The sequence below is a fragment of the Zootoca vivipara genome, chromosome 15 (assembly GCF_965207765.1).
Source record: "Zootoca vivipara chromosome 15, rZooViv2.hap1.1, whole genome shotgun sequence".
NCBI lineage: Eukaryota > Metazoa > Chordata > Lepidosauria > Squamata > Lacertidae > Zootoca > Zootoca vivipara.
The window spans coordinates 25,756,335-25,778,172 of NC_142598.1; the positions used below are offsets into that span (position 1 = coordinate 25,756,335).

General features: G+C 43.7%; 1 long non-coding RNA gene across 1 annotated transcript in view; it reads left to right on the forward strand.

Annotated features, from left to right (window-relative positions):
• Positions 1 to 18,595, forward strand: part of LOC148683425 (uncharacterized) — a 44,987-nt gene extending 26,392 nt beyond the window's left edge. Inside the window, exons 2-3 of the long non-coding RNA XR_015947206.1 lie at positions 15,278 to 15,429; positions 18,010 to 18,595. This is a non-coding gene — a long non-coding RNA (uncharacterized LOC148683425). The remainder of the gene's footprint in view (positions 1 to 15,277; positions 15,430 to 18,009) is intronic.
• Positions 18,596 to 21,838: the final 3,243 nt, after the last annotated feature.

A 21,838-nucleotide genomic window follows, 5' to 3' on the forward strand; every position in this document is an offset into this window, starting at 1 on the left:
CAGAAGGGAACCTTGACAGGCAGGAGGAAGCTTCTGGGTTGGCCCAAACAGGAATGGGGAAGCCTCAGACCCAAGGCCTCTCCATCTAGCCCTCAGGACTATCCATAGGCCACATCAGGCCTCTAATGCAGCTCTTTTTTTGGAGATGTAATAAGGGCAATGCCTCCTCGAAACATGTGTTCTTACAATGTGCTATACTTACTAAAGGGACATGGGTGGCACTGTGGTCTAAACCACTGAAACTATTGGGCTTGGCGATCAGAAGGTCAGCGGTTTGAATCCCTGCGACGGGGTGAGCTCCCGTTGCTCTGTCCCTGCTTCTGCCAACCTAGCAGTTCGAAAGCACGCCAGGGCAAGTAGATAAATAGGTACCGCTGCAGCATGCGCTCTGATTTCTGTCATGGTGTTCCGTTGCACCAGAAGTGGTTTAGTCATGCTGGCCACATGACTTGGAAAGCTGTCTGCAACAAACGCCGGCTCCCTCGGCCTGAAAGCGAGATTAGTGCTGCACCCCATAGTCGCCTTCGAATGGACTTAACTGTCCAGGGGTCCTTTAACTTTACCTTTTACCTATACTTACTAAGTTTGGGGAGAAGGTGTTAGACTTTATAAAAATGGCTGTGCGGAAAAACTTACAATTTTCAGGGGGAAATGTTCTTTTGAATTGCATACCTATTGTATGGAAGTTGACAATGAAAATGGATTCTACATGCCTTCACCACCCAACAAACTGGTAGTGATGAACTGGAAGAATAAATATATGGTCCCCTTTAATCCATGGATTGAAGACATGACAGCACTCGCAACATATGAACCAATTGATTACCCATTCATTTATCTGGTAAATGAATGAATGAATGAATGAATAAAATGGGGAACTTGCCCCAGGCATAGAAATTATGGCTAGTTTAAGCACTGAAGACAGCCTCTTAAAGTTGGCTTATGTGTTTTGATTTTCCTTAAGTATATTTGTATATATTTTACCTCTGATTTCCATCGCAGTTCATCTCGCCGTCACAAGCAAAAAAGTCCAGAAATGTGACTTCAGCAGAATGCCACACCTTTTCCATCAAAAATCACACACACATATATTTTCATAAGATGTCTCTGTATTTACTTATATATTTGCTTTGAGGGCGGAGGGTCCAAGTTAAATTAATACACGGAGCATAAAATGTCACATCTCATTTTCCTGAGACTCCTCAGGCTGTGGAGGAAAGCAGACAACAGTAAATATTATATTGGCCACATTTTCATATTGCATTAAATATTATCTGGACACTGAAGATGAAAGTCTAAAGCTAGAGAATGAATACATTGCCACTGCCAGTATACTGCAGGAGAACAATCATTAACATCTTTTCAGCCTAGCTTCCCCCCCCCCCTCCTTCCATCTAGGGTAAGATGTGAAATTGGCACATTTTCCTTTCTTATTTGTTGTTATATATCTAATTGGGCAGCCAGGCTGTCTGAAAATAGATGAAGACTCCTGGTGAATACTGAAAAGAGGAAACCAGTCTAGAAAGCAGACCTGCTACGCCATTGTCCAAATGGTGGCATGCATTCTGCAACCTGTATAAATTATGCTAATTAAGTCAACATGCTCGTTTGGTGTATTTTTGTCCTGCTTCTCCTTGACGCCACCACCCAGAAGGCCCTCTGCCTGGTTCCCAGTAACCTCACTTCTCGCATAGAGGGAACCACCAGAAGGCCCTTGGAGCGGGACCTCAGTTTTCCACCACCTACTGAACAAATAGAACAGAGACAGCACACATTTGCATGGACCCCCCCACACACACACATATAGGTAGATGCCAGTACGTGCGCTTTGTGCAATAAAAGTACACCTTCATAATCCAGTGCAAGCAAAGTGGGTGCATTATGATCAATAGCAGTACAGCACTTACATAACACACTTGCACAACAATTCCACAGTGTGATCCTATGCATTGCTACTCAGAAGTAAGCCCCATTGAAGTCAACAAAGAAAAATGTTTCTAAGTTCTCGCTTTGTAAAATTTGCCCTGGCGGCTGAGGCAGGCAAACTCGTTTTCTAGGTGATGCTGAACATCATAGAATTGCAGTTGCACGGGACACCGACAGTCATCTTGTCCGACCTTCTGGAGTACTCAGGAATCTCAACTAAAGCATCCATGACTATGACTTCTGCTTAAAACCCTCCAAGTTAGGAGAGTCCACCACCTTCTGAGGGAGCCCATTCCGCTGTCAAACAGCTCTTATCGCCAGAAAGTTATTCCTGGTAGTTATTCAAAATCTCCTTCCTTCTTGCCTGAATCCACTGGTTCGGGTCCTAGCCTCCAGAGCAAGAGAAAACTAGCTTGCTCCACCTTCTACGTGGCAGCCCTTCCAATATCTGAATATGGCTACCGTATCATCACTCAGTCTTCTCGTCTCTGGGCTAAACATCCCCAACTCTTCATAAGGCTGAGTTTCCAGAGGAAACTTGTGTCACACTACATTGTGAGTGTCCCTATTTTTATGACTGCAAGTTGGTTTCAGCCTTTTTTTTAATGATGCATTTTAAATTTCTGTGACCTGCACTATCAGCTCAGGGTGCAGAGCAGGTAATAAAACAACAATAACATTGCTGAACCAACAGCACGGGAAATTCGAACTGTGTTAGGACAAGTTCTGAGTCTCTAAACAAAAGTACAGAGGTGGGGAGAGAGAGTTGATTATATACATCAATTAGCTGGGTAGTCACAGAGCACTAAGAGGTTTTTTAACTAGCTATAAAAATGCGCTGTTTGTGCTGGGCACCTCCTCCAATATATTTGATGTCTTCGAGCCACAAACTGTGCAACTATGGATAGCAATAATCAAAGCTGGTAATCCTTTTACGACTCCTAATTAAACAGCTCTTTGCCATACAGCAGGCTAATATTATTAGTGTTATTTGTGTTGCAGTAACGTTCAGAGGCCTCTTGTTATGATTAGGGTCTCACTGGACATCGTAAGAAACCTTCTCCGGCAGAATGCAAAAATCATCCTAACAAGGCAGTTCTGGCAAGAGCGTTGCAAAGATAACACAATGCAAACAGGGTATTGCGTGTACAAGGCTGGGTCTCACCATAGTTTCATGCCTGTGACAATACTACTGATGGGGATGCAGGACAGGGCAGGGAGCTAATAGGATAGGGAGCTCTGAAGAAACTTGGAAGTGTGCAAGGCAGAGGTGGCCACCATTCTGCCCTTGGAATGTTGTTGGACTCCTGTTCCCACCAGCCCCAGCCAGTATAGTCAATGCTCAGGGATGATGGGAGATGTAGTCAGAACCATCTGGCGGGCACCACATTGGCTACTTCCATCTTAATGCCCAAAATAGTTATATGGTTAGGCTTTGAGAGGTGGAGACACTTGGACTTAAATAAAGGAGGATTGAAGGGGTAAGTAAGAAGAAAACCTTACATAAGTCTTGAAAGGAATAAGTGGGGCTGTGCATAACTGGCCAGGCACATAAGTGGCCAGGCACATTATGGGACAAGGAACTGTGGCACAGGAAGCTGCAGGACTGCTGGATTCAAGGACCAGCCATTCTGGTGCAATTAATTCCAGACTGGTTTTAACCAATGGAGTGTAGACTGCCTTAAACTTGGTGGAAATCTGAAATGGGCGAAATACCTGATATAGCCCCTAATCTTAGAACAGTGACAGGTTTACATACTGTCAGCCATGAGATTATCTGAAGAAAGTCTACTTTATGGTGGGTTTTATATATATATATATATATATATATATATATATATATATATATATAAAAACTTGGACAAAACCAGTGAGACATAGGTATGTGACTTATTGCCACCTGTCTGATGAATTGGAGCAAGCATATGATAAACTTAGGAAGCTACGTAATGCTTAATAAACATTCTTAGTGCTAGAGCAGAAGACACAATTTTGAAAACATGTCCCATTTTTGGCAACATATTATACAACATTCCTGTATGCTGAGAGTGTGCATCCATCTCTATTTATATCCCAACCTATGAACAAACAAGCTCTTAGGGTAGCTTACAATAATAACAAAGCAGAATACTATATAAAAACCTGAACAAATCAATGACTACAATTAAAATCAGTGCCGCTCAATGAAAGGCAGGGAGCTGAGCTGAAGGCCTGGGGACCTTTGAAAAAAGGAGATCTTCTGTAACCGTCTAAATTGAAAGCTGTGGGTCTCCACATGTTGCTGGACAACAACACAGATCTACCCTGGTCAGTGACCCTAGCGCCTAGGGCTGATGGGAGTTGTAGTCCCACCATTGTTCGTGCTCTCTCTCTCTCTGTGTGTGTGTAATCTTATTAGGGGAAGAGTTCCACACAAGAAGGCGCCACCACTAAAAAGGCTTGTTCCTTGGTTGTATTCTCAATGAGGTTACATTAATTCACTTTCTCCTGCTTTGGGAGAAAAGCAGGATCTAAATTAAAAATTAAATTAATTGGGAAGCAAGGCCATGCCAACTAACCTGGCCCCAGACATGGTGAGAAGAAGCAAGCAAAGAGGTCTTCTTTTAAGGAGGAGGGGGGGGAGGAGGAGGAGACTTTACTTCTAAAACCATTTTGCTCTATATACTTCAGTTCACTTTGTATCAACCACAAAAAAGTTCAGAGAGAAGAAATAAAGGGCGCAGTTCTAGTGATGCACCTAACCAGGGTGACATAGGGTAGACAGAATTTTCTTTGGGTGCAGCTGGCTTCCTCTGTTGTATTGCCACAACACTTTTCAGATCTTTTCAGTTGAGTGAGATTTGTGAGAGTAGCCTTTTAGAATTCTTTATAGTTTATTTTAACTGGTGGTTTTGTGTGTATATATAGTATCCGTATACATCAGGCATGTGGAGTCTGTAGCCATCCAGATGTCTCCAGACTACAGGCTCCCATCAAGTCTGACCATGGGCCATGCCAGCTGGGGTTAATGGGAACTGGGAGATAGGTCAGTCAGTAGAGCAGGCGGCTCTTAATCTCAGGGTTGTGGGTTCAAACCCCACATTGGACAAAAGATTCCTGCATTGCAGGGGGTTGGACTAGATGACCCCCATGGTCCCTTCCAACTCTGCAATTCTTTGATTCTATTATTTATTTGTATGTTGCCTTTCCATACCTAAACCATGCTCAAGACAACTTGCAGCATCAATAAATTGACATAATTCAGTGTAACAGTTATAAAAATGTAACAGAAGTTAAATCAATAAACTAATGAAAACATAAACTAATGAAAACTGGGAGCAGCGGTCAGAACCATGTAACACTGGTCCTAAAGGACCTACACTGGCTCCTGGCATGTTTCCAAGCACAATTCAAAGTGTTGATGCTGACCTTTAAAGCCCTAAACGGCCTCGGTCCAGTATACCTGAAGGAGAGCATTCAGCCCGGACACTGAGGTCCAACTCTGAGAGTTTTCTGGCAGTTCCCTCACTGTGAGAAGTGAAGCTACAGGGAACCAGGCAGAGGGGCTTCTCTCTTTTTTTTGCCAAATCATTTTTATTTATTTTACATACATAAACATTTTACATTAAATCCTATTTTCTTTATCTTTCTTCCATTGCGGCTTTTCCAAGCCTCGACTTCCTTCAACCCCATTCTAATGACTTTCAAACATTATTTCTAAATACTATATTTCCAAATTCTAACATTGTCCGAATTCTTATATTGTCCTTTCATATTATACTGTCCTTTCGCACTGTCTTTTACTACTTATATCTACAAAGATTCTTTCAATCCTACTAACATTTTCATTTCTGTACCACTGTCTTTCAAATATTCTGTAAATTTTGTCCAGTCTTTGATGAACTTCTGGTCCCGCTGTTCTCGGATTCTTCCCGTCATTTTGTCCATTTCTGCGTACTCCATCAATTTTATAATCCACTCCTCTTTCATCGGTAATTCTTCTTGTTTCCACTTTTGGGCTAAAAGTATTCTAGCTGCTGTTACTGCATATTGGAAAAGCTTTACATCTGCCTTCTTAATCTCCTGTCCTAATATTTCTAATAAAAATGCTTCTGTTTTTTTTAACAAGGCAGAGGGCCTTCTCAGAAGTGACTCCCTCCCTGTGGAATGCCCACCCATCAGATGTCAAGGGGATAAAGAACTGCACAACTCTAAGAAGGCAACCCTGTATCAGGACATTTTTAATGTCTGACATTTTATTATGTTTTTAATATTTTGTTGGGAGTGGCCCAGAGTAGCTGGGGCAACCCAATCAGATGAGCGGAATAATAATAATAATAATAATAATAATGTACCGTAAAATTAAGCAATCCTCATATGGTTCATAATAAGGCCTAAGAAAGAATACGCAAACACATAACCCCACTAACTGTGAAAATGAAGCGCATTTCCAAAATTAAATCTTCACTTCCAAGAATATCTCCCAAACAACATCCCACACTGATAGTTACTAGGCATCCAGGGCAGCCAGTCTTTTGACTAACAACTTTATGGTCCCTGGTCCTTTCCATGGTAGCAGCAACAATTTTAGCTAGATTGAAACAGGGCCATGTTCTCCAAGGCCTAGTGGAAATAAGCCAGCAAAGCAGAGAGCAGCACTTGCAGGATCCATAGGTTCCTTCACAATATCTGGCCACGGGTTCCCCATCCTGCCTCATAAAGGGGAGTTAAAAATAATACAAATATAATTTAAATCTAAGCCTAGGCTAGCAAGCTGATTCCCAGCCTAGTGGATAGACTGACTTTAACGGATATCATCCAGAGATGTGCAAGGGAGGCTATCACCCAATAGTTTCGCTGACATGAAATCTTAAATTGCATGCATTTCCAGATAATCTCCACGCAATCTCCCTTTCCCATAAGAGCTGAGTAACAAGGCTGCTTTGCATCTCATGCATTGATGTATGCATTTGCCAGTCTTCTGTTGCAAAGCTTCGACTTCACACTTAGAGCAACAATATTTTTATGGAGGAGACAGTAAAAACAGACACATTCCAGCCTTGTCAATTTGCTGCCAATGGAACAGTGTCTTCCACATATTGCCAGCAATGTCCCTTGTGTGTCTGTGGGTGTCTGTATTGCTTGAAGTAATAGACAACATGGGAAGGCAAGGAGAGGGCCGTATTATTCATTACCGCTCACAGAGTGTGGCTACAAGATGTTTTCTTCACTGCCGGAAAAACTGACTTTCATTCCAATCCAGCCTTGATACTGAAATGGAAAGATCCTGCCCTAGTTCTTGCCTTGCCTGCTAAGGTGACAAAAGAGATTTCCTAGTAGTTATTGTTGGGTCTGGGATTGTGCTTATTGAATGCTTAATATGTGATGTAACCAAGGTTGGAGACCCTCCAAGTGTCCCCATTTTCCAAGGACACTCCCGGATTTACAGAAGCTGTCCCGGTTTCAGGGGCGTAGCTAGCTGCTCCGGCACCCAGAGCGGAGGGGGCGGGGGATCTGCCCAGGGGGGCGCCGTGGCAAGCTGCCCACAGAATCTGCCTGGGAGACACAAGCCCCACGCTGCCGTTTTGAGCAGCGCGAAGCCCCAAGCCACTGCATTACTCCCAGGAGAGACGTGTGGCTCGGGCGCGCTGCAAGCCAGGCCCCGCGGTAAGTGTCGCCCCCACTGTGTGCCATTTTGTCACCCCCTTAGGGCATAGCTGCCAAGACTCCCACTGAAAAATGCGGGATCAGCAGCGGCGCAGCACCGGAAGTCGCTTCTACACCATAGCTGCCAAGTACCCTGTATCTCCCGGGAAACCCCCGTTTTTTCATACCATTTCCCGGCAGTCCCCCGTATTGGTTCCTCTCCCGTTATTCTCCCTTTTCTCCCGGCGGCCTTTTTTTTTTGCTGCTTTGCACCAAAAATGGCCGGCACCGGCAACGGAAGTCGCATCTACACCTGTCCGGAAGTGCATAGACGCGACTTCCAGCCATAGCTGCCAAGTTATCCCTTTTTTTAAGGGAAATTCCCTTATGCTGAATAGGCTTCCTCGGGAGAAAAGGGAAAACTTGGCAGCTATGCTTCCAGCACTGGCGCCGGCCATTTTTGGTGCCCATAGATGTCACACGGCTGCTGATCCCGGATTTTGCAGTCCAGGACTTGGCAGGTATGTCTGGACATGCGTAGAAGCAACTTCTGGTGCCGGCGCTGCCCAATTTCCGGTGCCCAGACATGGGCAGAGCAGCACCCAAAATGGAGCCTCCCTGGCAGGTAGGAAATCCAGGGGGTTTCCAGGATTTTTTTTCTATTCGGGATAACAGCGGGAAACGGATTAAAATCCGGGGGTTTCCCCGCGAAAACCGGGAGACTTGGCAGCTATGCCTTAGGGATGACACTCGGGGCAGTCCGCACCCCCCTTCCTATGCCCCTGCCCGGTTTATGATTTGATCCCGGAATGTCCCACTTATCCTTAGGCTGCCCCTATGTTCATCGGAGAAATGTTAGACAGGACATTTTTCACCAGAGAAATGTTAGAAGGTATGGGTTGTGTATATTGTGTATATATGGGTTGTAGGAGCAGCCGCCGAGACCACATAACACCAGTCTTGAAAGATCTATAATGCTCCCAGTACGTTTCCGAGCACAATTCAAAGTGCTGGTGCTGACCTTTAAAGCCCTAAATGCCCTCGGTCCAGTATACCTGAAGGAGCGCCTCCACCTCCATCATTCTGCCTGGACACTGAGGTCCAGGACCGAGGGCCTTCTGGCGGTTCCCTCGTTGCGAGAAGCCAAGTTGCAGGGAACTAGGCAGAGGGCCTTCTCGGTGGTGGCGCCTGCCCTGTGGAACGCCCTCCCAACAGATGTCAAAGAGGAAAACAACTACCAGACTTTTAGAAGACATCTGAAGGCAGCCCTGTTCAGGGAGGCTTTTAATGCTTAATAGATTATTGTGTTTTATTTTTCTGTTGGAAGCCGACCAGAGTGGCTGGGCAAACCCAGCCAGGTGGGCGGGGTATAAATAATAAATTATTATTATTATTATTAATTATATACTATACTTTTAAAGCACACTCCCTGAAACTGCAGTTTACCCCTCACAGAACTACAATTCCCAGCACCCTTAACAAATGACATTCCCCAGGATTCTTGGGGAAAATTCATGCTCTTTAAATGTATGGGGTAGATATTCAAAGAAATAACTGAACGGGTCTCCGTTTCGTCTTTCCAAACAGCTGCATCCTGACAGGGGATGCATAAATACAACAATGTACATATCATTTTGTGCCTTTTGCTCTGGAGAAAGGATTTCAGCCTCACATAATGCTCTATATACCTAAACAATGTGACACGGGAGAAGAAAGGAAAGAAGCTGACTCTGTGGGTTGCAGATAATTCATTTGTGTAAGAACAGCCTCCCTTTGCTCAAAGCACCTTGACAAGTGAGAATTTCTTGCTTTGCCCGAGATGATTTGCATGTCCTCAAATGACACATATTGATGAATTCAGAGCCCTACTTGGTACCTTCGAATTACTTCTCGCAGGTGCCTAAATTTTCTTTCGCCACGTCCAGCAAGCGACACAAACATGACGCAGAATGCAAGCAGATGAAGCTTGTGGAGGAAGAGGGGCTGTTTGTTACATTATCTCAATAGAAACGTTAACAGCTACAAATCCACAATGATGGAAGATTATAAATGGATCATAATTATTAGTTACATGCTGTTGCCAGCACAGATATGTGACTCAGAACTGCAAGAAATCTAGGGAGATAATGTATGAATGCTCTTGTGTCTGGGAGACCAAGAAAGCAGACTGGAGAGCGGAGAACCAAAGCAAGGGATATTAAAAGACACAAGCCTGCCTCTGTGGTTGGATAGCAACTGCATTTTGATTCACTTGTCATTTTAAATGAAATGAGGTGCTGCTTCCTGGGAGGGCCCTTGTTTTCTTCGGTTGACACTTGAGCACAAAACCCTGCCTGACAAAAAAAAAAGGGTTGCATCGCATGCTGGCTGTACTTGGAGCAGGCCTGCTGAAATTCATGGATATGGTTGACTTAAGTCCATTATTTTCAATGGATCTAAGCAGCACTGACCTTGATACAAGCCCAAGCTTGCCATGTGGTTTCACTGCACTGCAAAGTATAGTAATTTAATTCACTGAGATTGTAAATGCTTGCATTACTACGTGTTTAAATTTGATTGGTTGGTAATTCTAGAATTCTAGTTTTCATCTGATTGGCCAACATTGGTATCTCGTGAAGGAGAGACCCCATTTTATGTGAAGCAAGATGACTGTGTTTTTGAATCCACCGTGAACACTGCTAAGTTGAATGGAGTGTTGGAGTGCTTCTTCTCAGCTTGAAAGAAAGAGGGTAAAGGTGCAGGAGAAGGTGAAAGTGGAAATATCTCCCAGGAGCTACAAGGCATGGCCTAATTGAGATACAGAAGTGCTAAGCTCTGGAAAGGGAGGAAAAACAGTTGTTTGGAAGTGAGAAGAAGTGACTGTAACCCCATGCTCAGACAAGCATGTGACTGTAAATATTAGGTTTTAATTCATCTACAATTGAACAAATTGGCTCCTGAACGCCACAAACCGGGAAGGGAGTTTTCCGGTTTGTGCACTTTTTCGGAAGCCAAACATCTGGCACGGCTTTTGATTGAGTGCAGGAAGCTCCTGCAGCCAATCAGAAGCCATGCCTTGGTTTTCAAACTGTTTCAGGAGTCGAACAGACTCCCGGAATGGATTAAATTCAAGAACCAAGGTACCACTGTATAAGTTTCTGCAAGTAAAGTTTTTGAATGTTAAAGCCTGGACATTGGTATAGTTTCCAAAGAAGGGTGTTGGTCATATATATGATTTGAGCTTCTTAGCTGGTTTTTTTTTGTTTTGTTTTTTGCTGTCGTTACTTCAACATGCACTGTCTGCATCAACCTTGCAAGGAACTTTGTGTGTAATGTAAAGTCAAAGGGACCCCTGACATTTAAGTCAAGTCATGAACGACTCTGGGGTTGCAGCCCTCATCTTGCTTTACAGGCCAAGGGAGCCGGCGTTTGTCCACAGACAGCTTCTGGGCGAAGCCAGAGCAGCACATGGAAACGCCGTTTATTTTCCTGCCAGAGCGGTACCTATTTATCTACTTGCACTGGTGTGCTTTCGAACTGCTAGGTTGGCAGGAGCTGGGACCGAGCAATGGGAGCTCACCCTGTCATGGGGCCTCGAACTGCTGATTGGCAAGCACAAGCGGCACAGTGGTTTAAACCACAGCGCCACCTGGGTAATGTAGTTGGGCTTATAAAAGAGCACACACTGTTTGTTTTAATTGATCCTTGGATGGGGAACCTTTGCACCTACAAAGGGCAATGGAAAGGCCCAGAAGAAGGACTACTGAAGTCCTTCAAAGTTATTATAGTGATTCTGGGAGGATTGGTTCCATAAAATGAACTTGTTAAAAAAAAGGGGGGTTCTGTTTTTCTCTACCAGAATGTAAAACATGGATCTTTTTGAAGCCTCTGTATAGACCTGATGCAGTTCCTGCTCTTGGTGGGCTTTTCCATAGGCTTCAGTGAGCTTTCCACAACAGCTCCTGAAGCAATCCTCAAATCGTTCTTCAGATCTGGCATATTGCTATGACACTGTATGATGCAATCGAATAAATTTAGCATTAACCTACTCTGTTGTAAATAATACCAACAAACTTGAAATCTTTGCCAATGGGAATTATTAATGAAACACTCTCTGTAGTCTGATTAACACTGTGTGAGAAAACCCAAATCATGCATAATGTAGAGAGAGAGAGAAAGAGAGAGAGAGAGAAATTCAACTGCTAACAGCAACACCACAAGAGATAATATGAACATGAGGAGCTAATCTTTGAAGCGGTCCTTGATGAGATTCCACTTGACACAAACATTTTTGAGACCGCACTGGGTTCTTCCTCCTGATATCTGGTGGGTATGGATGACGACTCCCATCTAGAGAGGCGGGGAGGTTTATGCTATGAAACCTCATCTTGAAGGAAAACAGAGAGGGGGTCAGTTAAACACACCACCTCAAAAGAAACAGAAAAGGGGGAAAAAGAGGTAGAACTTCCATAGCCTTTGAAGACTTCAGTGTTTCTTTTTGGCAGATGAAAGAAAATTGGATTGAGGTGAAAATAATTCCCTTTCATTTCTCTTTTTCCTGTGGAGGAAAGGGGTGGAGGGAACCGGCTTTGAAGGCTAATTTTTACATAAGCACAGCCATGTCATCTGCAAACATTTTGAAGGGGACTAATTTAATTTTGTGCCAAATGAAAGTGCTTCAGTTGTTTACTCTTTAGGTACAATGAGGTCAGGTATTTGTGCATGGGGAGACAAGAGCCGACTCTCTCCCAATGAGGCTCCCCCGCACCACCACCACCAAAAAAAGGGAAAAAAAGAAATCCTGGCTGAAATCCAGGGTTGTGTCCCATCACACAATAGCAGCAGGAATTTCATTTCAGCTTCTGTGGCAGACGCTGCTGGGCTGTGAGCAGAGTGAATAGTACCCCATAAGGCTTAGTGTGTGGATGCTAAAGATTATTACCTAGCAACCATACATTAAGCCACCACTGAACCTTAATGGACGCTTCAGCATGTGTTCTCCAGCTGACAGATTCAGCATTGTGAGAGTTTCTGGGCTGACTTAGATTGGGGGAGAGAGATTGGCGTTGTCTGTGGCTTAGTGTGAGGGCTCGCGTGACCCCAGCAGATAAGATACCTTACGAGTTTGGAGACCAGAGTCCCTCGCTTAAAATCCCTGTGCTCTGTAAGATGGCCGTGGGCCAGTTGCTATCTCTCAGCCACTGTTCCTCATGCCTGCAGCATGGGGGCGGAAAACTCAGCCACTACATAATACTGGTACAGAATTGAGGGGTGGTTGGTACAGCTGTCCTATTTGGGTCCCCTCCAAGTCTGTGGTTTTATATCTGCAAGAGGGACTCCAGGAACTGCTGAAGCGGTCGAACCAGTAGCAAATTGCCTTCGCCAAGTCTGCAAAGCATCTTTTTGCATGACTAAAAGGAGTTGGCCAAACACAGGAGTGTTGCAATATCAACAATTAGCTGGTGACACTTCCAGAAGACTTCAGGTGGGATTCAATCCCATACCGGCTTGACTATAGTTTCCACCATCCAACATCTGGAGTCCATCAACATCTATCTGGGGAGCCGCAGGTTCCCCCTCCCCGTGATAGACCATTGGGCAGCTGTGAGGATTGGACTCAGCCTGACCTAAGGTAGGTTGCTCCAGCAGCTCTACCACACACACAAATATATTTAAAAATTAAGAAGCAGGCCTTCAAATGAAAGCGGGTTCGAGATATGAAAACCTTGAAGACTATTGTGCTAGACAGAAAATGGGTCCCAATGCAGTATTATCAAGTTGATAACTGTCTAGTTTTTCCCCAGTAGTGATGTATGGAAGTGAGAGCTGGACCATAAAGAAGGCTGATCGCCAAAGAATTGATGCTTTTGAATTATGGTGCTGGAGGAGACTCTTGAGAGTCCCATGGACTGCAAGAAGATCAAACCTATCCATTCTGAAGGAAATCAGCCCTGAGTGCTCACTGGAAGGACAGATCGTGAAGCTGAGGCTCCAATACTTTGGCCACCTCATGAGAAGAGAAGACTCCCTGGAAAAGACACTGATGTTGGGAAAGATTGAGGGCACTAGGAGAAGGGGACGAGAGAGGATGAGATGGTTGGACAGTGTTCTCGAAGCTACGAACATGAGTTTGACCAAATTGTGGGAGGCAGTGGAAGACAGGAGTGCCATGGGGTCACGAAGAGTCGGACACGACGAAACGACTAAACAACAAAACTGTCTAGTTATCAACAGTTGTCAGGTGCTGAGCGGCAAAAGGGGGGGACTTATTCATCATGCTTTTAATATATACCTTGTTAGCAGGCCTATCATTGGAGCACATATTTTTAATGGATTAGCCAATTCAATAAATCCGCTTATTTTTCAAAAAACAGCAACATAGGGCCTTCGTTTTTAGATTTGAAGGGAAGGGTAAAATTACTTCCAATTTGAGCTACCATTCATTTTTAGATGGCGAGGTTATCTCTGAAGTTTCTGCCCCTGTTACCGTCATGCATCAAAGCCAAAGCCACCTCAAAAATATCCACTTAACGCTGATGAAAACTGCCACTGAAAGCTGTAGTTGATTATCTACTGATTAAACTTGCTCCATTGCCAGTTATGATCAAAGAGGAGTTATTCCTTTCGTACGACTCTGGATTGATCCACTTGTTCTAAGGTATAACTGCCACTGGAGGCACTGAGATGGAGGGTAGGTTGCACAGGAAATTATCCCTTTTTGCAGACACGCAGATAACACTTTTCCTTGTGGGAAATCAATGGCTTCTGGGTGGGAAATGGCAAGTCCTTTGTTAGAACAAATAGAGGGTATGTACAGACAGACATAATTCGAGCTGTGAGCTGCTGTGGAAGTACACTTGGCACATCTTGCTTGTTTATGCAATCTTCTTCTTGGATTGAGCTCTGGGGAAACTGGTTCTGTGCCTTCACAGCTAAAGGCAGCTGTGCGCAGTACTGATTGGCCAAAAGTGGTGTCATCACTAACCTCCCCCAAAGCAGTTTCTTTGCTACTATAAGATTTAATTTTAAAACAGAGTAGGACCAATTATCCAGTTATATATATACACAAAATGCATCAGGTGCTAGAAACAATAAGAAAATAGGAGCTTTAGAAAGTTCAAAGCTCCTCACACCCATTGTCTCATCGTAATCCTTACGCCAACCCAGTTTTGTCGTATTATCATCTCCATATTGCCACTGCAGGCTGGAGTGGAGTCAGTATGGCTTGCCTAGTGGCAGCAGCAAGATTCAAACTAGGGTCTTCCTTTTGCAGCTCGGTCTCCAAGCTCTACATCAGTTCACAATGAGATGAGGCTCCCTGAAGTAAGAGACTGCAGGAAGACTTTTATCTGAAAAGTGAAGGAGTGGGGGGAGCTGTTTTGCTTTCAGTGCCTTTTGCTTAATTCCAGAAAGATGACAAATCTAATCATTAAAAGGTCTGTCTAGGTTTTTACAGTTTCGACTCAAAGTGCTGCTCTCCAAAGCAACCCCTTGTCACCTCTACTGCTGCTATGTGAGAATCATGTTAGAACATAACCAGAGTGGAAAAAATAAGTTCTTCTCACCTTCTGGCCGCCCTTCAGCTAACAGGGTTTTGTTTATTAGCATCAAAAGCAGATAGTTTCATCTCCTGCTTGGAGTCAGCTCCAGGAGAGAATTTTCACACATGGGTGAACTGCAACTCGAGCGGGGAACTCTGACTTGGCATTAATGGACTCTTGTTTTTTTCTCCCTCTCTCGCTGGCAGTTAGGCCCATGTCCACTGAATATACAGAGACCAGAGGTCATGCTGACAACAGCTCTTTGCCTACGTTTTGTTGACAAGAGAGGAAATGATAGAGCAACCTCTTCTTGCATTCCTGCATCTCCTCTTCCGCTCAGGGCATCCTCATCTCTTGGGTAAGTTTAATTGTTCTTCATGTGCGATCGTTGACACAAGACGTTAATTCTTTTTGATCTTTACTCATGCTGGAGCTGAAACAACCCTGAGTGCCAGTTTTAATAAGCCCATTTTCGACAATAAGGGATTGTTTTTAATGAAGCTCCTTGCTTTTAATAGCCTCTTCTCCAAATCTGGATTAACACAGCCTACCCTTTTGAAATCTGACTCTTAAAGCCCTGTGCACATAACCATTTAGTTGAATGCTTTCGCGCTAATGCTGCAATCCTATGCATACACACCTGGGAGTAAATTTCAATGAACTGACCGGGGCTTAGTTCTGAGTAGACATATAGAAATTGTGCTCTTATCCCACCTATCTGGACCAAATATCCACAGGATCTACCAATTATTTGAAGGGCATGCCGCATACTCAATAGTGACTTGGTTTGTAGAAAAAAGGCTGAGATAACTGGTTTACCGCATGCATGCTGGAAGAAAACACCTTATCCCATATGTGGTGCCAAACACCAGACGAGCCAATCCGGTGCTGCCACACCAACATATCCGGCTGCTGCCTCCCACCTCTGTCCCTTTATGCAGATGCAGACAACCAGAGGATACCGGTACCGTGCTGGCTCAACATTTGCCTACCACAAAGAAGGTTCTCTGTGTACCTTCCTAGCTGTGATTGTCAACCGTCACTCCAGGGACAGCTGTGGTTGTCATTCCAGGGACATCTCTGTGGTGTCCTCATGATGACAGAATGTCTTCTTTAGAGAGGCCCTCCTGCTTGGCTCTTTCCCAGTCTTTAGAAGTTTAGTCAGGGAGAGTTTGGGGCCTTTCAGCTTAATTAGTTTCTGGGGTTTAAAAGTGGCAGTGACATAATATTAAAACTTTAGTCAGGATATGTTCTTGTTTAGTCGTTTAGTCATGTCCGACTCTTCGTGACCCCATGGACCAGAGCACACCAGGCACTCCTGTCTTGCACTGCCTCCCGCAGTTTGGTCAAACTCATGTTGGTAGCTTCGAGAACACTGTCCAACCATCTTGTCCTCTGTCGTCCCCTTCTCCTAGTGCCCTCCATCTTTGGCCAACATCAGGGTCTTTTCCAGGGAGTCTTCTCTTCTCATGAGGTGGCCAAAGTATTGGAGCCTCAGCTTCAGGATCTGTCCTTCCAGTGAGCACTCAGGGCTGATTTCCTTCAGAATAGATAGGTTTGATCTTCTTGCAGTCCATGGGACTCTCAAGAGTCTCCTCCAGCACCATAATTTAAAAGCACCAATTCTTCGGCGATCAGCCTTCTTTATGGTCCAGCTCTCACTTCCATACATCACTACTGGGAAAACCATAGCTTTAACTATACGGACCTTTGTCGGCAAGGTGATGTCCCTGCTTTTTAAGATGCTGCCTACGGTAGGTTTGTCATTGCTTGTCAGGATATATATTTGTACAAATTAAAATGGGGCTGAATTGGCAAAAACCAACCAATCAATTTATGTGTAGTCAAGGGCTGACAGAAAACATGAGCATGCACCAGCATACTCTCCAACATTTCACTGATGAAAATAAGGGTGTCCAGTGTTATTTTGCTAGAAAAAGAGGCACTGGAACTCACCATGAATGCCTCCCTTGTCTTCTTATAATGACAATGGCACCCCTCTGAGAGGTGCCGGAACTAGGTTTCCATGGGTTCAGGCTGGGGGAAAAGCCCAGGGACGCCCTATTCCGTACCCTCCAACATTTCTCCGATGAAATTGCAGATGTCCTAAGGAAAAGTGGACACTTGGAGGGTCTGTGTCAGGCATGTGATGCACCCACTCATCTTAAGCTCAGCAGGTCTGGTTGCGATCTGTGCCTGGTTGAGAAAGTGCTATGGAAATCTGTGTAGGCCACTATGTACGTCAAGGATGGAAGAGAAGTGGAATATAAATATGCTAAATAAATGTAAAAGGCCCTGTGGCCTTTGCCCGTCTTCCACTCTTGACTCCTAAACTGCGTTCACACTTTACTCTTTTTTTTGTAATAATTTTTATTAAATTTCCATTTTAAACAAAAAAAAAAAAAACCCCAGTAAATTCCAACAGTTATCCACACATCCCTTTTCACATTGCTCTGCCGAGCTTTTTGACTTCCCTCCATCCCATTTGGCTTTCCCTCTTCCAATCTACATCTCACAGTCTCTTCTTACAATCCAGTCTACATCGTAGGATTTATTCCAATCCCGCTAGTGTCTTCAAACCTCTACAGCTTTTACTCATATAATCCATAAATTTACTCCAGTCTCTTTGGAATTTTGCTTCATCCTGGTTTCAGATCCTGCACTTTTAAAGCACCTTTGAAGCTGACTCCGGTAAAGCTAGCTAAGATTTATCATAAACAAGATAACAAATGCTGGAAATGTAGGAAACAAGAAGGTACTTTCTTCCACATGTGGTGGACGTGCCCCCAAGTGAGAGACTTCTGGGAAAAGATTTATAATGAATTGAAAAAAGTGTTGAAAAACACTTTTGTTAAGAAACCAGAGGCCTTCTTACTTGGGATAACGGGGGATGACATCCCCAAGAAAGATGTTGTCTTCTTTTTGTATGCCACAACAGCAGCAAGAATACTATTGGCACAGAATTGGAAGAATAAAGAATTACCAACTGTGGATGAATGGCAGAAGAAGCTGATAGAATATATGGAACTGTCTGAGTTGACGGGGAGACTTCGGGATCGGAGTGAAGAAGCAGTGGAAGAAGAGTGGAAGAAATTTAAAACCTATTTGAAAAATAAGCATGTAATAGATTGATTTAATGACAGTGAGGGAGATACAAGGAGGTTGTAGCTAACAATAAGGTTTAAATATGTATTGTTAGAAGATAAGGATATTTAATTAGGAAGTAAGATATAGATTGATTCTATAAAAGTTAAGGAAAATAGATGTAGTTATATGATAATATCTAAGGAATTTAAGATTTTATGTAAGAATTAGAATTTACTAAATATGAAATTTCAAAAAGCGCAGCAGAAGGTGGGAGAGGAACTCAATAGATTTGAAATAAGGTTTGTAAGTAATAATTATTGGTTTTTGTATTCTTTGTATCTTTGTATTTTTTCTATTTCGTGTTTCTGTATTTTCTTTTTGTGTTTTGTATTTTTGTATGTTTTTGTTGTCAGAAAAAATCTTTAATAAATATATTATAAAAATAAATAAATAAAGCACCTTTGAAGGACTTCCTTTCCCTCAAATAATCCTGGGCGCTGTAGTTTACCCCCTCGTGGAGTTACAGTTCTCAGCAACCCTGAGCAAACTCCACTGTCCAGAAGTCTTTGAGGGGTGGGGTGGGGAATGTGCTCCGAATATGCTTTAAAGGTATATTCTGTAAGTAGCCTTATTCAATTCTGCAGACTCCCACTGTGCAGGTAGTTTTATAAGCATGTGAAGAGTGACCCGAGATGCCCTCACACACCCCTCAGCTTTGTCTTCCGCACATTTCATTTCATAATTATACCCTGGTTTTCCCTTTCCTGACAGACAGGAAGCTGAAAGGGGCTATAAATAGCTTTCATATTGGTATAATCTCTCGAGTTATGTATTGATGCTCCGATATTTCTAGAAATTACAAACTCATTTGTTGTGGCAGTGTTCTGGGGGTTGGGAGTGTGCTCGGGAATCATCAGCATCTTTTTTTTAAAAAAAAAAGACTGCTCATCCTGAGAAGAACAGAAATGGGTGGGAAGAGAGTACTACCGGTACTTTTCTCTTGCAGTCTTTCTTCAGAAAAGGCTACACACATGGAAACCGGTGATCACAATGGCCCACCAAACAGAGTAGCAAACAGTAGAACTAGGTGTATTGACTCAAGAAAGAATAATGGATCTATTTGCATAATTGATATCCCAGACCTTCAAAATAAATTTATGTCCCTACCATGGCTAGCAAAGTAGTAAGAAAGAAGAAAACCAAAGCACACCAACAAACACAACTTGTTGTTGTTTAGTCGTGTCCGACTCTTCGTGACCCCATGGACCAGAGCACGCCAGGCACTCCTGTCTTGCACTGCTTCCCGCAGTTTGGTCAAACTCATGTTCGTAGCTTCGATAACACTGTCCAACCATCTCGTCCTCTGTCGTCCCCTTCTCCTAGTGCCCTCAATCTTTCCCAACATCAGGGTCTTTTCCAGGGAGTCCTCTCTTCTCATGAGGTGGCCAAAGTATTGGAGCCTCAGCTTCACGATCTGTCCTTCCAGTGAGCACTCAGGGCTGATTTCCTTCACAATGGATAGGTTTGATCTTCTTACAGTCCATGGGATTCTCAAGAGTCCCCTCCAGCACCATAATTCAAAAGCATCCATTCTTCGGCGATCAGCCTTCTTTATGGTCCAGCTCTCACTTCCATACATCACTACTGGGAAAACCATAGCTTTAACTATACGGACCTTTGTCGGCAAGGTGATGTCTCTGCTTTTTAAGATGCTGTCTAGGTTTGCCATTGCTTTTCTCCCAAGAAGCAGGCGTCTTTTAATTTCGTGACTGCTGTCACCATCTGCAGTGATCAAGGAGCCCAAGAAAGTAAAATCACTCACTGCCTCACAAACACAACTAAACTAAAGCAATAACAGCCCATTCAAACATACACTAAATTAAAAACCATTCTAAGTTTAAAAACAAAACAAAACACATGAATATTAGTGATTCTTAGGGGACAACCCAAACTAAGGTTAGGATCTAGCAGATTTCTGGCTCACTGAGCCAATTCCCAGTCCAACTGGGGCATCCCAGCATAAACGCCCCATCACAGCTCAGCCAGGGATACAGCAGGTGGGTGAGCCCAGACTAAGGGATCTTATGCCAGCGTCAGTCTTGAAAAATGGCTGTTTTGGGGTAGCGGCAAGCAGGGGGTGACTTACTTTGGGCTCTAACTCCATTCAGCTCAGTCATGTGACCTGGCAACCCAGTGCAACCTGCACTGACATAAAGGATGTTGCGTGTCAAATTCCAGATTCTCCAAGTCTTCCTATTTTCCAGGGACAGTCCTAGTTTTACAGAAACCATCCCGGTTTCTGATTTGATACCAGAATGTCCTGCTTTGTCTTAGGACGTCCCTATTTTCATCAGAGTAATGTTGGAGGGTATGTAGTTATGCGAACCTGGAGCCAAGGTGATAAGTGCCTATGCAACCTTTAGAAGACATATGAAGGCAGCCCTGTATAGGGAAGTAGCCCTGCTCTTAAACGGAGCAGCTTAACTTTAGCCAGCATAAATTCCACCAGCTTCCTATTATTAGGAGTGCGCTGGTAGAAGCCTGGGTAAACATAAATGTCTTGGGCTGCTATCTAACTGATAACAAAGATGGCAGGAACCTTAAAAGCACATGGAGATGGAAGAGGAAGTAGGGAAGAGTGTCTTCCGCCCAACTTCCTGCTCCAGTTCTTTGTGCTTTTCAGGGGAGAAAAAGGCAACCACACTCACCACTTCATGACCAAGGGGGCATATGGGCACCACAGGAAGATCTCAAGGGTGTCATTGCACCCACGGGTGCCATGTCGGCAACCTACTTGCTCTAGTACATTTACATGAGGGAAACGTTCCTCAACCAATATTTCTGTCTCATCTTGTTTCATTCTCTGAGAGAGAACAAGTTGTCAACGGAAAGGGGAATTCTTAAAAATCCCAGCATAGTTCCTAATGGTTAGGCCTCTTAGCTTGTTCATAACATAAAGCTGTTCTGACCCATCACTGTGTGTTACTGCTTTTTCTTCTCACTTTGCTGGGGAAATAGCTGCTTCCAGTTGTTGCTGCAGGCCAATGTGACATGGTATGTAAAAAACTTCACGGTCCCATGAATAAATTACATCTCTTACCAACGTATGTGTCTAAAAGACATTGTTATAAAACTAAATTACTGGCACCCTTGAGCAATGCTAAGAGTGAATATCTTCTACGAAGCTTTGCTAAAGGAATCAATCCTCTGTTAAGCAACATGGAAACCCATATGAGCTGTCTCTCCTCTCCCCCAACACTTTGCCCACGGACATCTCTAAATTCCAAGTTAGGCTATTAACCAATTGTGAACAGTAGCCAGAGGCATTCAAAGACTAAAGGTCTTTAAATGCAGGAATAGCATTCGAGCTGGGTATTTTATGAGCTAATCCAACCTTTGCTGGAGTAATGCAACTCTTTTCCCACCAGCCTTATTGGACATTTGCAAAAACAGACCTTTCTGGGGGAGTCTTCCCAAGGGTCTCCGTGGCACTGATTGATTTAAATCATTTATTTGCCGCCCTTCAGCCACGGCTATCACAGAATGCTTTGCAAGTAAAAATATGAAAATGAAAAGAAACACCCGAGAGCAGTAACAAAAATGAGAACAGGTAGTAAAAATCCAGAATGAAAAACACACAAAACTGGAAAGCCTGGACAAAGCTTTTTGCCTGGCACTAA